The sequence below is a fragment of the Molossus molossus genome, unplaced genomic scaffold (genome assembly GCF_014108415.1).
Source record: "Molossus molossus isolate mMolMol1 unplaced genomic scaffold, mMolMol1.p scaffold_m16_p_1, whole genome shotgun sequence".
In the NCBI taxonomy this organism is placed as follows: domain Eukaryota; kingdom Metazoa; phylum Chordata; class Mammalia; order Chiroptera; family Molossidae; genus Molossus; species Molossus molossus.
Genome location: NW_023425344.1, coordinates 227,251,206 through 227,260,799, shown reverse-complemented (window position 1 = coordinate 227,260,799; position 9,594 = coordinate 227,251,206). Strand labels below are relative to the sequence as shown.

Genomic DNA, 9,594 nt, shown 5'->3' with positions numbered 1-9,594 from the left:
CATTGATTGGTTACCTCCCGCATGACCCGGACCAGGGCCGGGGACAGAACCACAACCAAGATACGTGCACTTGACCAGAATTGAGCCCACAACTCTTTGACCCTCAGGTGGACACTCTAACCACTGAGCCAAACCAGCCAGGGCCCAAAAGCTTTTTTGTATGTTTAAGGCAAATGAACTCATTGAAGAAAGACCCTGAAATGTCATGAAGCTATGCAATGTCTTTATTGAGCTCACTTGGGATGACTAGTCATACATTTTTTCTGAGGAAATATTGATTGCTTGACTATGTGGTGCTGTCTGGGACCTCACTAAGGATTTTACGTAATATATGGTAGATGCACCATATTACTTTACTAAAATCTGAAAAATTCTGAATTCTGAAAAACATCTGGTTCCAGGGGTTTCAGATGATGTATTGTAAACCTGTCTTTCCAGACAGGCTTTCAAGTCTTCCTTGTCCACAGCCCAACTTCTTCCTATCAGTCATTGGCTGGGTCCTCTGTGGGGGCAGATGAACCTGGCTAAGATTCAGAGGCCTCTAGGTAGTACTGGGAATTCAGCACTACGGACAGCGACACACTCCATAGGAGCTGCCAAACAAATTTTCTAATTTTGGGACTCTGTTTTCCAACACGTAGGATTGACACAATGCAGCTTGCCTGAGAAATGTCACCATTGTTTTCTAATAGTAAAACACAAGGTATGGGGGTAGGGTGGGGTGGGAGGATATTTGACGTGGTCTGGGCAGAAGAAATGAATGTGTTTCTTATCTTTTTCCTCCAGGCTCTTCTCCTCTGACATTATTTAAAGCCTGGCAGGTACTTTGAATGTTTGTTTTCATCAAGTTTCCTTGCCTTTCTAATCAGCAAATACTTCTGTATGGTTTCCTTTCCCGAGTGTTCTGTTTTGCCTAGCCACTAAATTTTCTCAGTCTCGCCTGCCCAATGCAAGGAATATAAAAAACAAATAACTTTTCTCCCATCTTCTAAATTCTCCTAGCTGGTATACTTACCTTGCAGGGGTTTTCCCAAGGCAAGGCTTATCCACTGCGCTCCAGATGTGCTGACATCTGTTATTTCCCCTAATGCGGGAAACTCGACTGCATCATTTGTGGTAGTGGGGGACTACGTTCATGCTCTCCCCTGAAGTAAAAATAAAAATAAAAATTCTTCTAGCTAGGCGAATAACCAAATTAACAGAGCCAGATTAACAGGAGAAAATGTTCAAAGTTTATGTCAGGGATGTCATAAAATGTGAGATTGGAAACACATTGGGCAGTTGAGGCTTATATTTTATTGTAAACAAAAGAGAAGTGGAGGAGGTGGGGTCTAGGATTCTAAAGGGAAAGTAGGCAATTCACAGGTAGTAGAAAGAGCTAACATATGGCAAAAAAATTCTTGTTGAGACATCCAGAAACAATGTTTCTTCCTGTCCATCACATATATGCCAATTCATATGTTCTAAGGTGATTATGTTAAGGTTCCCTTTATCAAGCAGGTTTTTAAAAAAATCTGAATTGCTTTAGGCAGAAAGGGGGAGGGTCAAAGTTTCTTTCTGAGTCATTTGTTTTTCAATAACCAGTTTAAACTCAATATCCCAATAGGCACATTTTGGGATAGCAAAACTTTGATCCCCTCACCAGCAACCAGGTAACTAGGCAGAGATCTTGTTAGGAGTGAATTCTTGCCAGCCGTGGTCACTCTAATAAAAAAGGAGGTGAAATAGCCCAGCTGGTGTAGCTTAGTGGATTGAGCATCCTCCCATGGACTGAGGGGACCCAGTTTGATTCCTGGGCAGGGCACATGCCCAGGTTGCGGGCTTGATCCCCAGTCAGGAGCATGCAAGAGGCAGCCAATTGATGTTTCTCTTTCACATCGATATTTCTATCTCTCTCTCCCTTCCTCTCTCCCTCTAAAAATCAATTAAAAGTATATTTTTTAGTAAAAGAGGTGAAGTAAACCACAGGTTGCCACTGTTGTTTCTGCTGAGATTATCATTATGTCCCTGAGGGGAGAAAGAGAGGCAGCAGTGAGGTGGTTTCCTTCACTAGTAAGGGAAGTCCTATCCAGCCCCAATGTAAACAATGCCTCAACTGGTAAGCATCAAGTCACAGTACGTGAGAGCTTCCAGGGACCTTAGAGATTATATGCTGGAGGCAGTAGAAGAAGAATGGTTGCTTTTCTTTATTCAACAGATGTCTATTAAGTGTCTACTTATGCCAGACATAAGCTAGGTACCAAGGATGAACAGTACAGCCCTGTCCTTCTCCCTGAAGCTCAGAGTCAAGTGAGAGAGAGAGAGAGAGAGACAAGTACGATTTAAAAGGACAGTGTGTTAATTCCTGTGGTAGAGAATACAGGATATTACAGGAAGCTAGAGGTGGGGAATCCAGCCCAGACTAAGGAGGAAACACGTGAGCTGAGATTTTAGGGACATGTGGGAACAACACATGTGAAGGCAGGATACTGTTAGAGAACTCAGACATGTCAGCTTTTGTATGTGTGTGTATTTGGCCTTATTTCACAGCTAAAAAAAATTCTGTCTCTGATGACCAGGGCCATATCTTTTAACTCTGTGTACCTGCAGAACCTACTCTGTTCCCTAAATACATAAAGTGCTTGATCAGTAGTTATCAGTGGGAAGTGTTTTCCTATACACAGAGGGAGAAAAGTCTTTCCTCAGAAAGTCACCCCTGGGTCAAGCACACACACACACACACACACACACACACACACACACGCACACAGAGAGAGAGAGAGAGAGAGAGAGAGAGAGAGAGAGAGAGAGAGGGAGAGAGAGTCGCAGGTCCTGTATCATAGCAGTCTGGCTGCAACCCCCACCTGGCTGGCTATAGCTTCATGGATAGGAAAGAGGGAAGACAGTGCATCAATTTCATTTCTCATTCCTTCTACTGGATATTGATCTCTGATTATTTTTCCAAATTGGACGTTACTTAACTTCTCTGGGACACATTTTCCTCACCTGTAACCTGGGAATGACACATATTTATAAGAATCAAATGAAATAATAGCCGAGCAGATACTTCAAAACCGTAGAATGTAAGGCAGATATAAAGCTTTCTTATTCTTCCCTTTATTTTCACCTTCATTATTACATCAGGTGAAGGACCTGGTGAGTCTTCTTGCCATTGCTGATAATTCCCACCCCCACACAAACATCCACATCCTTGCTCCGGGAAAAGTGGGGAAGTGCCAACAGTTCAGTTTCCTCTGCGATTGAGCAAGTGCTCACATGCCCCTGAGGCAGCCTGTGGATGCCAAGTTGATGTCAATGGAGTCCTGAGCTGTGCAGTCTGGGGTTGCTGTGTTCCTCCACTTTATGCTCTGGTTCTTCCCCTTAGAACTGCATTAACTCCCCCATTCTCTTTCCCAGGCTTAAGTGGGCCTGTGTGTGGTGGGAGAGCAAGGAGTTGGAGAGGACTGGTGCTAAGAACACTTCTCATCTTCTTTCTCTGGCATGAATCAGTGTGGAAATGTACTTGCAAAGCCCCCTAAAGAAGAGGCAGACTACAGATCCTATTGCTGGGTGAGGAAGGGTCTGCCTCTAACCAAAGGACCTGACTAAGAAGCAGTGAGGATGTTCAGGGTTCTCTCTCGATTCCAGAGTCGAGAATCGGTTCCCACTACCTGCTTATAACCAGAAATCCATGTGGTCTTGACCATGAGCTTGACTTGGAGGTACTGAGCTCACTGGGTTGGGAGTGGGGCTTACCTTCCCTGTTATGGGGAACATCTCTTCCAATGTGTGACCTAATGATGCAGGTGTGAAGCACATCTCCCCACTCTTGGGAATACTGTAAGCAAATCAACCCCTTGTAGAAAGAGCTAAAAGTCTGTGCATTATAGAGCTTATGAAGGGAGGGTCCTAGGTAGAAAAAAATTAGCAACTGGAACAGCCTCCAACAAAAACAGAGTCTGTAGTGTTGGATTCTGCTTGGGGAATATCAGCGAGGTGGGAACAGAATGGGACATAAAGGCATCTTCTCCAAGGTTTTCACCCAGTGCCTACTCTGTCCCTTTTCTATGGACCTTGCTCTGGTCCCAGCTAGGACACCTGCTATCTCCTCCAGGGAGCCTCCCAGGGCTGCTGTGCCCCCACTGAACTCTCCTGGCCCAAGTGTGGACCTTTCCATTTCTCAGTAAGATATTCAAAATAAGATGACAGGTTTTTTGGGCCTAAGAAAAATTTCGAGGAACGAAAGGTAGGGTAAGATTGAAACAGACAGTGTAAAAACCTAGCAATTGAGGGGTCGAAGGCATTCAGCAGCATTACAGGGTATACAGAATCTGTTCCCCTTCCTATGCCCTCTTGTAGGTAGCACCAGCTTTCCAGAAGCAGGGGGCCCCACCATTACTCTTGATGCCTTGCCCCTTCCCCACAACCAATCTCTCCTCTCTATTCTCCCCTAAAAGTGTGTCAAGCCCTGTTCTCCACCCCTCTGACTCAATCTCGTTCTTACCATCTCTTTTCTGGACACTACTGTAGCTTTCTCATCAGTCTTCTAGCCTCGTCTCTTCACTCTGGACTTTCTACCCAGAATTTCCTCCTCTCCTGGTCTTCCTGGTGAATACCTCATCCTTTAGAAAAATCTGTTTAAATATCACCTCCTCCAGGAAGCCTGCATGGACTTCCCAGGCAGAGTTTATTGTTTCCTTCTCTGTGCAATTTTACTTACCCTATAATGGCACTTATCTCAATGTGCTGGGGTTGCGGGTTAACATGTCTTTCTACCCCACCACCCTTCATGGCAGCTCCTGAAAACCCCGGACTATGGCTTATATTTTGTATTCTCTAGAGTCTAATGGGGGTCTCACCTTCCTTACAAAGCTGGCAATACTTGATGGAGACAGGAAGGAAAAGGAAAATGGAGTGAAAACTTTGTATAGTTATAGATTCTTCAGTTTCTGAGCCATTCCTTATACACTGTGAGGGATACAAAATAATTAAAACTTGTTTTTGCCCAGTTTGGCTCAGCGGTTAGAGCGTTGGCCTATGGTCTGGAGAGACCGGGGTTCGGTTCCCGCTAAGGGCACGTACCTCGGTTGCAGTTTGTCCCTGGCCCTGGTTGGGTCGTGTGAGTGGTGACCACTCGATGTGTCCCTTTCACATCGATATTTCTCTCCTCTCTCCCTCACACTCTATCTGAAAAAAATATCAAAAAATGTCCTCGGGTGAGGATAAAAAAATAATAGTAATAAAATAAAATAAATAAAAAATAAATTTAAAAATTTTTTTTCCTTTATTGATTTTAGAGAGAGAGGAAGGGAAAGGAAGAGAGAGATAGAAACATTGTTTGGCTGCCTCCTGCATGCCCCCCACTGGGGATTTGGCCACGACCTGAGTATGTGGCCTGACCGGGAATTGAACCAGCCACCTCTTGGTGCATGGATCGACGCTCAACCACTGAGCCACACCGGCCAGACAAGAAGTAATTTTCTCAAATGAAACTCTTATTGTGTGTTAGCCCACCATTCTCTGACACACATTTCACACAGTGCTGATTGTCCTGCAGTTTCTTCAAAGCTGCTGATAAGGCTTAGAGTCCTAAAGAAGTAAAGGCCCAGGGAGATTGGGGATTGCCTAAATTCACACAGCCAATTAATGACCAAGACCAGACTAGAACTCAAGGCTTTTGGTACCCAGGCCAGGGCCCTTGACACGATATCAATGGCCTTTATTCAAGTTTTCCCTCCAGGCAACAGCATATAATTATCAACATTAGTATTTGGAATTTATGTGCTGCTTTGCTTCACTGGCTTTTTTATTATCCTTTTGATTAGTAATTCGGTATGCAGCCCAGACATGGAGCAAAGCCAAGACAGGGAGGAAAGAAGCAGAAGGAGGCCAAGGCCAAGTAGGGGACCATGAGCCCCTGTGAGAGCAAGGCCAGAGGGAACCAAAGGTGCAAGAGGGCACGTAAACTCAAGGAGACAGTGTCGTGTGTGTGGGTGGGGGGGTGTTTGTACAGATGCTGAAATGGGCCTCAGATGAGTGGTCCAAGAGACTTTCTAACCTCAGGGCCTCCCCTCTAATGGGGCAGGGACAATAAGAACAAGAATATATTTAACACCCAACAGGTTAAACACCAGTACCAGCCCTGAGACAGACCACAAGGCTTAGGGAGCTATCTGCCCAGCCCAGAAGAGGAGGAAACCCAAGCTCCATGACAAGAAAGGAGGGGATGGGTAGGGTTTCTAGCTCAGATTGTGGCTGTTGGGAGCTAAATGGAATTGTTCCAGATGCCCCATGCCATGTGAGAGTGGCAGGTCTGGGAGCCCACCATTCAGCTGCAATGGCATCCTTGGATGGGAGGAAGGAGGGCTTGCCCTGCCAGCCCCATCCTCAGTGTCTCCTTCCAGCCCTGGCACCAGCGTCACGCTGCTCTAAGGTTTACTTTGTGGGCCCCTATTTACCTTCAGCAAATAAGAATACTCTCCCCTCCCAACCTCCTGGTACTGTAGTGAGACTCAAGATGTTGTGGGGAGCTTGAAAATAGCCTCATCCACTCATAACAGTCAAGATGAGGGTGTCCCCATGCTACAAAAAGAAAACTGAAGTGAGGGGGGTGATAAAGAGCATCGCAGTGGGGGAGACAGCGCTGGAAGCACTGGCTCAGGCCTCAGATCTCTCTCTGGGAGAACTGAGGGGAATGCTCACCCACTGAGGGACTATTTGGAGCCAATGTGTCACATATGTCATCTTGCTTTGTCCTCATATGACTCTTATGAGGTGTTACAGCTCCCCCATTTTGTTAATAAGAAACCTGAGGCTTTGAAGTTAAATAATTTGCTCAGGATTATACAGTTAATAAGTGGGACACCAGGATCAAAACTTAGGTCCATAGTCTTTAAAGTCCATTGATTTCCCAGCACAGCACTGCTCTCACCACACGAAGAGGTTTAATCTCTATGAGCCCAGGGTCTTCATGAGTGAAATGGGGTGTGTGTGTGTATATATATTGCTTCATAGAGTTGTTTAAAAATTAAACGAGATTATATTGGTTTAAAACATTAAAACCTGCGTAGTGTCTGATAAATAGTAGGCGCTCAATAAATGGTTTTTGTTTGCTTGTTTTTTCTCTTCAGGGCATATTAATATTAAAACTCAGGGCTGGGGCACCTAGGAGCTCCAAAAATGCTTCAAGAAGCCAGAAGACCACGCATCGCTTCTGGGGGAGCACGGAGGCAGGTTGGAGAGAAGGGCTGGGAGAAGGGACTCGGTTCCAGAAACCAGAGAAGCCCAGTCCAGCCTCGCGCCCCTCGCTCCGCCGCCTCCTCTGGGCTCCCCCGGCTTCCCGCTCCGCCCCGCCCCGCCCCGGAGCTGGGTCCGGAGCGCCTGGTGGGCTGATTCAGGAGCGTGGAAGGGAGCACGAAGCACGGAGGCGAGAGGGAGGCGGCGGCAGCGGCGGGAGGCGGGGAAGGAGGGACCCTCCTGGCTGCTCTCCCAAGTCGGCGCGGAGCCGCCTCGGGCCGGGCTGAGGGCTACACGGCCGCGGCGGAGCCGGGCCAGGATGCCGGGCTCCCGGGACCACGCCGGGCGGGGCGGGCGGCGGCGGCAGGCTGAGGGCGGGAGCTGTCCGTGGTGCTGAAGCGGCGGCGGAGGCAGTGACCCGGGGCCGGGAGCAGAGGTGCCCTCCCGGGAGTTCCACCGCAGCCACGAGGCGGGGGCGCCGTCGCTCACCGGCCCATGCCGGGCCTCCGAGCCCCGCGAAGGAGGCGGGACCGTCCTCGGCAGGACAGGTAAGGGGCCGTCTGGGGGCGCATCGGAAGCGCAGAGCCAGAAGCTCAGCCGGGATTGAGCTGGGGAGGGCTATGGGGCCCTTCTCAGGGATGCGGGCTTCGCCAGAGATTGCGCCAAGTCCTTCCCTACCCCTCACCCTATATGGTGAGAGGGGCCTGAGGTACTGGGGGCCCAGACAGACGCCTGGGCACCCTGACCCCACACCACCAGGCCTTGACCCCAACCTCAGGCAGCTATGAGACACCCTGCCCACAAGAAACGCTTATGAGAGTCTCCTGATTCGTGGTACCCCAGTCCTCACCAGGGCTCTGCAACACTAGGGAAATCTGAGCCAGCTTCAGTAGCTTCCCTCTCCTCCCCCAAGTCTGCTCCTCAGGGTGACTGCCTCAAGATTTCTTTGCCGTGGAATGACCCTTGGTCCAAGGGACGGGCCAGGCCCCTCAGGACCTATTAACCCATTTCTCCAAAGAAGGAAAGAGACCCTCTTGACTCTCATGGAAGGAGGCTGGTTTTGCATCACACTGCTTGGTACATGAGGGCAAAGAGTGGGCGAATCAGAGTCCTGTTTTCTATTATGTGTCTGAATGCTGGTGACCCTAGACAGAACCTCTATTTGGAGTCCTTCCTCTTTTGGCAAGAGTGAGCCAAATGAGCTCATTCAGGCCTGCAAAGTGCTTCCAGTTCTTCAGAGCAGAGTTCTCTGAGTGCTAGCATGTAGCAATCAAAATAAAACTGCGTAGAGGAAGACTGGCCTATCACTGTAGCTGACCACTGCTTTATCCCCATCTTCTCTTCTCAGCACAACTTCCCCACTCCCAGTGGTAGGAAGAGCACTAGACTAGGAGTTCCTAACTAGGTACTGGCATTCACTGACTTTAGGCCAGTTACCTGAGCTCTCTGAATCTCAGTGTCCTCATCCCTAAAGTGGGGATAAGGTACCTTCTCTGCTCACCTCAGAGAACTGCCTCGAGACCCAATGAAACAATGTGCCTGATTGAAGCCTTGTCGACTATCCATTGCCATATGGTACATTACCATATTCGGTGAGCTGTTATCACTGTTCCCATCCACAAGCCAGACTTGGATGTTCACTGTGACCCTTTCCCTCTTTTCTCCCAACCTGGCTATGGCTCCCTCTTTCCTTGTCCTCCTTGAGGTTTCAGTCAGTGAAACCCAACTTATAAGTCTTGAGAAGCTAAAAGGGTTCTCTCCCCTTCTCTTCCATCACCTATTGAAGATGACATAGGGTGAGAGTCTGACTCACAGTTTTTATTTTTATTTTTCCCCAAAATCACAGATCTAGGGAAACAACTCCTTGAAAGCAAGGATTGTGTTGTTTTAATCTCTTTGCCTCCCTCAACACCTCCTCTCCCCCATAACACCTGGAAGATAGGAAGGACTCAGTAATTGTGTGTAAAATAAGAGAATGAAGTGTTAAAATATCTCAGAACAAAAATATTTGACTGGAAGTCAGGAGCCCTGTGTTCTGGTCCCAGATCTGCCAATAACTGTCTTAGGCAGTCACTTCCCCTCTGTAAGCTTTAGTTTTCTTATCTGTAAAAGAGGGTTGAACTAAATGAGTTTTAAGATTATGAGTTCTGATGTTCTGTGGGGAAATCTGAGGGCTGTTCTGAGCCCACAAATCCCTAAATTCTTCTTGAACACAGGATACCAGCTTCATAAACCTTATTTGAAGAATAAGTTAATGTCCTTTCAATGAAGAACTGGATTTTATGAATGCAGAAATAAGAACTAGGAAAAGACATTTATAGTGTCAGTGTTTTCTTAAGATCCCCTATTCTTCCTTATTTTCCTAGGAAAGCCATAAGT

The 9,594-nt window shown here is 47.4% G+C and overlaps 1 pseudogene; it reads left to right on the top strand.

The window, feature by feature from the left end:
• Window positions 1–1,007: 1,007 nt before the first annotated feature.
• Window positions 1,008–1,148, top strand: LOC118620852 (annotated as a pseudogene).
• The last annotated feature ends 8,446 nt before the right edge of the window (window positions 1,149–9,594 follow it).